General features: G+C 45.1%; 1 non-coding gene across 1 annotated transcript; it reads right to left on the reverse strand.

Annotated features, from left to right (window-relative positions):
* Positions 1-755: 755 nt before the first annotated feature.
* Positions 756-827, reverse strand: TRNAA-CGC (transfer RNA alanine (anticodon CGC)). Its single transcript has one exon. It is a non-coding gene; the product is annotated as a tRNA-Ala (tRNA).
* Between the last annotated feature and the right edge of the window lie 5,975 nt (positions 828-6,802).

Raw genomic sequence — 6,802 nt, forward strand, 5'->3', positions numbered from 1 at the left:
CAGCAGCCTGCGCACCTGGTGCGGGATAGCCGCTTGGGCCTCCATTTTCTCTTCGGTGGGCAAGGTCTCCCATAGCTTCGTCCTGAATTTTCATGACGGAATCTCAGGCGTGTTCATTTTTGGTGACCTTCACTCACATTCTCATGTAATGTGAGTAAGTGCTGGCTGTCTTCCACACCACGGGCTACAACTGGCGTATGCGGTTGGGTGGATAGCTTGTGTATCAATGCAGCAGGGGTGCAGGAATATCAGATCTTGGCTAATCTGTTAGCTTTTTTGTATTTTTTTACATTGCATGTGTTCAGCAACACATAGTAAGAGTTGCTATCTGGAGTTTAACGTCCCAACACCACCATTGATTATGAGAGACGCCGTAGAGGAGGGCTCCGGAGATTCCGAGCAACTGGGGTTCTTTAACGTCCACCCAAATTTGAGCACACGGGCCTACAGCATTTTCGCCTCCATTGAAAATGCAGCCGCCGCAGTCGGTATCCGAACCCGCGACATGTGGCTCAGCAGCCGAGTACCTTAGCCAATACACCACCGTGGCGGGGCTACATAAATAGCAACATAAACAACGTATGTACACATGCAGATAAAGTGCTCATTCGTTACAAATGAATAATAACAAAATGCCTCCTGTGAAGTCCTAACAGGCACTGTGCGCAATAGTGTTCACACAGCTAGGTTGAGGGTGTGTACGTGATAAATGTTGGGTCGCTATCACAAAAAACTAAAAGAAAAACCACATAAGATGGAGGTGCCGCGGTTTGAACCCGAAATTTCTCGCATGCGAAGCGAGCGCTCTACCACTGAGCTACACCCCCTACAGGCAAATATCTCTCTATTTCTTTCTATAAATAGACAGCAACTGTGCATTGCATTATTTGGGGCTTATTTCACAAAACTTTAATTTCAGGGGAGTGCTTTCTGATTGGTCACAAGGCTGCATTAATGATGTGTTTATTTCGTAATTGCGCGAAATATTATTTCCCTAATGTCTTTAGCATAATAGGTCTTTGGGAATATGAGCCTTTTTCTGCCAACATTAACTTTAGTACTTCGTTCATTTTTAAACACATTTTAGGTGGGATGCACACAGCGTGAGGAACGGGAAATTCTCACATGTATATTCCGAAACTACCAAGGCATGGCGACAGAATCTTTGAGGCCACCGGAACAGAGGCCATTATTACTAGTCCTTGGCAAGTGACAACATCTCAAGAATTCAATGTGACTCAAGTAAAAGTAACATTGCGTTTAAGGTAATTATCATTATCGGTATGCTTCAGGTGCTTCTTGGACTCTCCGTATCCAGTTCTTTCAAGGGGCTTTCAAGTTAAGGCCGCCTCAATGCTGATGTACAGCAAGTCACACCACTCTCCTTACCATAAACGAATTATAGTTTCACGTCTGAACTTGGCACCTACGAAACGCGTTTTAATGCTGATTCAAGGGTTTGAACAGAAGTGCCGACGCCGACATCTGTCGTTGGAGAGATTTAAAACTCTTGTCTATGTTCTTGGCATGTTTGTGGTGCAGCGGCGCATTTACGCATTAATGCTATAACAGGGACAGCGCACACTTTACAGAACATATTTTGAAAGATCCTTAATAGTGCGGTATGAGTTATTATCATTTCGTGCAATAAATCTTGTTTGTACTAAGCGGTGCAATGACAGCGCCCCCTGAAAAAAAAAACTGTGTGCTGTTACGCCTGCGAGTTCACAGCGAACGTGCATGACTCTGAAAAAGGCAAACTGTGTCAAGGCCAGCCCGCGAGCCCGCCTCACGCGAACAACTCAACGGCGTCATCACACGGTGGTGCCTCTCTGCCGCGCACGCACAGTGAGTCACCTCAGCCAGCGAGTCCGTTGAGCAAGCGATCTATGCCTTCCTGTCTGGCGGGTCTGACGCAATGCGTGGCGACGTCACTCGTCCTTGGGTGCAGCCACGTGCAGCGCAGCGGCTCCAGATTCGATGAGAATGACGTGGCCCAGTGGTGACCCCATTGGAGGATTCTGACCTCACGACCAGTGGCGCTTCTTGTTGGACATTTGATTACTCAAAGAATCTTCCCGGTGCATATAAAAAAAGCCCTGCGGCGCGAAGCGAGCGGTAGACCTATGTGTTAAGGCTGGTGCACACCGGCGACTAGCCGCGGTCGCGTGAGCATTTGCTACTGGCGACCGAATTGCGAGCAACGTTCACACTGGCAAAGCCGCATGCGTGCGACCGGAAGTCGAAAACCCGGAGAGTCACGTACAGATCTCTTTATCAACGAGAACTTTGGTGACCGGCGGCGATCGGAGCCCGCTGTGTGCGACGCGCTTATTTCCGATGGCTGTGTTTGCGTAGCGTTCTCCCGGAAGCATCATGGACTTCGAGTCTAGTGATGAAGAAGAGGTTGTGGCGGTGCTGATGTGCTCTGCTAATGTGTCAGCGCTGGCAGCACGAAAACCTTCACAGCAAAAAAGGCAGTGGTGGGTGCGACCATCCCTTCGCTCGCGAGAGGTGGCTGGCCACGCAGGTCGTTTGCTTCCCGACTTGCGCTCGCATGACGAGGACTATTTCCGAGAGTAAGTTTATGGTTGTTTTACGTGCTTATAAGATAGTGCATAACCTGTTATCTCGTTCTTTTTTTGGTGGTTAGCTTCATGCGGATGCCGCCACGAAGGTTCGACACTTTGCTCGAACTGCTGCGCCCCGCAATATTCAAGCAGGACACAAACTGCCTGCCGGCGATTTCGGCGCACGACCGCCTGGCCATGACCATTAGGTAAGAGGTTTGAAGATTAATATGGTGTGGCTTGCAGCTGCGCATCGCTTGTAAGGAAGTTTTGCTTGGGTGGGTAGAACTAATTGCATTTTTGACGTATGCGAGCTCGATGGTGCAGCCGTTACTGCGGTCGGCAGTTTACGCGTAGGTGACGGATTTGATTACGGCCGCATCGTCCGCCTTTAGGTGGAGGCGGAATGCATTTAAGTTGGAGCGTCTGTTGCGCACGTACGTTAAAATCTCAGGTGGTGAAATTTTGAAAACCATCTGTTGTGGCTTATTGCGTAATAACTACGTGGTTTCCGCTTGTAAGATCCCAGAAAATGGGATTACGCACTACACATTGAAATTACATTTTGGACGTGTCAGTTCCAGTTTTCTGTTTTCCTGATGCACAGATACTATATAGAGCGCAATTATTAATGATGTTATAAAATGAGTGAAACACAATGCTATGCTTAGCATGTACAATTATGCACAAATTGTTAGGACAAATTGATGTGCTGTTCGAGGCACTCAAAGAGTATTCATGCCAAAACATTTTTCAGCATCGGGGAGGGAGGAGGTTTAACCAACCACACTTTATGTATCTGCATGCACGATGGTGTGCGTGTGTTTGCACAAGTACACATGCGAAATTTTAACCCCTGCACCTTGCTACAATAATGCGTATGTTCTGTTAAATTGACAGTGACCCAATACAATGTGGACAGTAGTGCAGTGGCAAAACATATTGTGGACGGTAGTGCAATGTGTGAAAGCAATTGAAGCAATAGATTTGAGGGATGTATTTTTCGTGAAATAGGTTAACCTTGAATTTCAAGCTTTTCAGAAATCCATGCTAAGCGAATTGCTACAGGTACGTTTACGTTGCCCATATTCAGCCTGAGTGATATGAGCATATACGTTCTTCCATGAAAAGATTGATGCATGCTTATGATTCGGCAAAATGTGTACGCACATAAATATTCACTGCATATTCGACAGCTTGAAGAGTTCACAAGCAGTGCAGTGAGATTCTGAATGTTAACTGTCCAGTCACTTGTAAAGTAGTTATTGAAGATGCTTAATTAATAAAGAAAGCTCTATCTGAAAGGATTGCCATCATAAGGACCGAGTAGAGTACTTAATGCATGCTAATTTCAGTGTATTGATTTATTTTATTGCTGCATCTCATTGCCTTGCCAAGTTTCTGGCGACAGGCGAAACCCAAAGAGACGTGGCCTTCAACTTCCTAGCGGGGAGATCAACCGTTTCCTCCATAGTGTCGGAGGTCAGTGAGGCCCTTTGGCTTGTACTTCAGCCACTGTACCTCTAGCACCCTTCAACATCAGATGAGTGGATGAAGGTATGACAGGCTAGTTTTTCTGCATTTTTGCAGCAACGATATTGATACATTGCTGGCTTGTGCTGCTTTGTGCGGTGTAATTGAAATGCAGCTAGGACAATAGCAAAATAGCACATACTTCAGGACACTGCCATTCAGGCATTGCACAATATATTAGGGCAGGCAAGGACATAAACTCGCTATTTGATAGATTTGTGTAGGCATTGGTGCGACAAGTTATCCTGTGTTCAGAGTGTGAAGGCGGTTGACACACAACTCAATAGCAGCAGCTTTACTGGCAACGCAACGTAAAGGTAACACAGTCATTAAAGGAGTGTGTACCATTGCAACGTTTTCCACAAAAATGCTCATGGCTATTGTGTGTGAGTTTGGTTTCAACTGAGAAATGACTTGAAAAAGTGAATGTGCTTGCATGTGAGAAGTACAATGCAAGCACGATCAGCCTATGTCAACGCAAATATATTGTGGCAACACACTTGAAACACACCTTTACTGGAAGGGAGAGATGAATGTTGAACTAAACTGGGAATTATGTGCTTATGTTTAGCTCATCGTAATGCTGACCCTTTCAACACAGAGGAGCACATGAGGAGAATCATTTGCAAAGTGCATTACACCACAGGCTTTATGTTCATTAGTACTCAATAGCTTGCATATAATTGAAATAAACATTTCATTTCACTAGGAAATGCAGGTTGCCTATCAGAGTTCATAGAAAAACCTGTAGGCAACCTGTTCGGCATAGCATCAGTGTCATAACCTCTGTCATATTGACTTAAGAGTCCCTTAAGGAGAGGCACATTTTTAGCTACATATACTTTTTGGCCACACAAAGTTTTGTGTATTTGAAGCAGCCAGATGTACATTTCGTAGCATTGGCAACGTGTGTGAAGGCGATCATTTGTGGGATTTTTTTTCCGCAGATTTCACAAGAACTTCACGAGAGGTGGAACATTCCTCACTGCCTTGGTGCTATAGATGGCAAGAACGTGACCATAGAGTGCCCTGCAAACTCCGGGTCTATGGAATTGAAATATAAGGGCTCCTTCAGCAAGTCGCTGCTTGCTGTGTGTGATGCCCAGTACAGGTGATTCTGGGTTCTTGTATTTAAATGTGCACACTAGCAAGGTAGCGTTAGCATTATGAGCCTAGGTGTTAACAATTTCATTAATGCACAAGGTAACACGTGATATTCAAGAGGTTGAGTGATGTGTATGGTTTTCCTTTGCCATGTCTACATGCGTGTACACATAACTTTAGAAAGCTAAACAGTAGTCCATCCTCCAGAGTGACGGACTGCTGTGCCACTTGGTAACTCATTAGAGATGAGTGCTGCACAAAACAATATAGGTGTCTTGTTATTTTGTGCACCACTGATGTAACAATGAGTATAGTATGCGGGTAACTGTAACATGGTCAACAAACATTTTTCTTAGAAAGACAATGGGTTTCAAGGCATGCACTGAGTATTGGTGGCCGGCCTTTGCTGATATACCTGAAGTGAAGTCTTATAGCCACAGTACTTTTGCACCCAGGTTCATATACGTAGAAATCGGGCACTCTGGAAGTGAGAGTGACGGTGGGATTTTCTCCCGCAGCAATCTCCAAAAATATATTTTGCAAGGAGCACTGGGCTTGCCACCAGTGAGCACCGTGGGCAACGAGGGTCCCCTCCCTCACTTCTTCGTCAGCAACGAGGCCTTCCCGCTGAAGGAGTACGTGATGCGGCCATACGCAAGACGAAGTAAGTAAAGAATGTATGTAAGAAAGGCTTAGTACTTTTCAGTTTATGTAAAAATGCTGTGGAGAAGGTATGCTACCGCGAACCCTGTTGTGATTTTGGTCATCACATAGGTGGATCAAGGCATCATTACCTGTTTGTGTTTACCATTTTTTAAGTAACAGCATAAGATTTCAGGACTCAAGCCGTTGTATTGTAGCTCTTACGTGCCATCTTATTTTTACTAAGGAATGGTTGCACCGTGACGTGTCTGTAGAAATGTAGACTATGCATGTATTTTAGGGGAAAATGTTGGCGCACCTCTCTCGCGACTGGACACAAGTTTAATGTTGTGGGAAAAAAGTGTTTGCACTGGTACAATTACAACACATTGCACCCCAGCAATATGTGGTCCCAATTATGCCTCAAACGTGGGTGAAAGCAGGACCTCGCTACTTACATTTGGAAAAAAAGAGAGAGAAGTACAAATTCCGGCGTTATACGACTCGACAAATGACCTCTGAGATTTGTAAAAGCAACATGCACTAGGGAAGTGTTTGAGTAGAAAATCGTGCTTCAGAAGCATGCAAAACTGGTTCGGTTGGTGCAATGCGAGAACAGCCACCAAAACTCAGAACGAGGAGGAGAACGAGGGCGTACTCTTTAAGCCCACACTCTGCTTCCTTGTGTGATGACGTTTTTGAATTTTGAGATTTTTTTCTAGCATGGATGCAGGCAATTGCAGTTATACAGTTTATCGGGGCCTTTGAAGGTTTCTTACAGAAACATCTGTGATGGCAATTTAGCATCTTTGCTGGCCCTTTGTGACAGTGCACGGCGGTCCGCATGTTTTATTTGTAATTACCAATGATAGCGTTATGTTATATAAGGCTTGTGAGGTTATTTTGTTACAATGCTCAGTGTCTTCCTTTTCAGCACTGCACGAAGACGATGA

This window comes from Rhipicephalus microplus, unplaced genomic scaffold, assembly GCF_043290135.1.
Source record: "Rhipicephalus microplus isolate Deutch F79 unplaced genomic scaffold, USDA_Rmic scaffold_21, whole genome shotgun sequence".
Classification (NCBI taxonomy): Eukaryota; Metazoa; Arthropoda; class Arachnida; order Ixodida; family Ixodidae; genus Rhipicephalus; species Rhipicephalus microplus.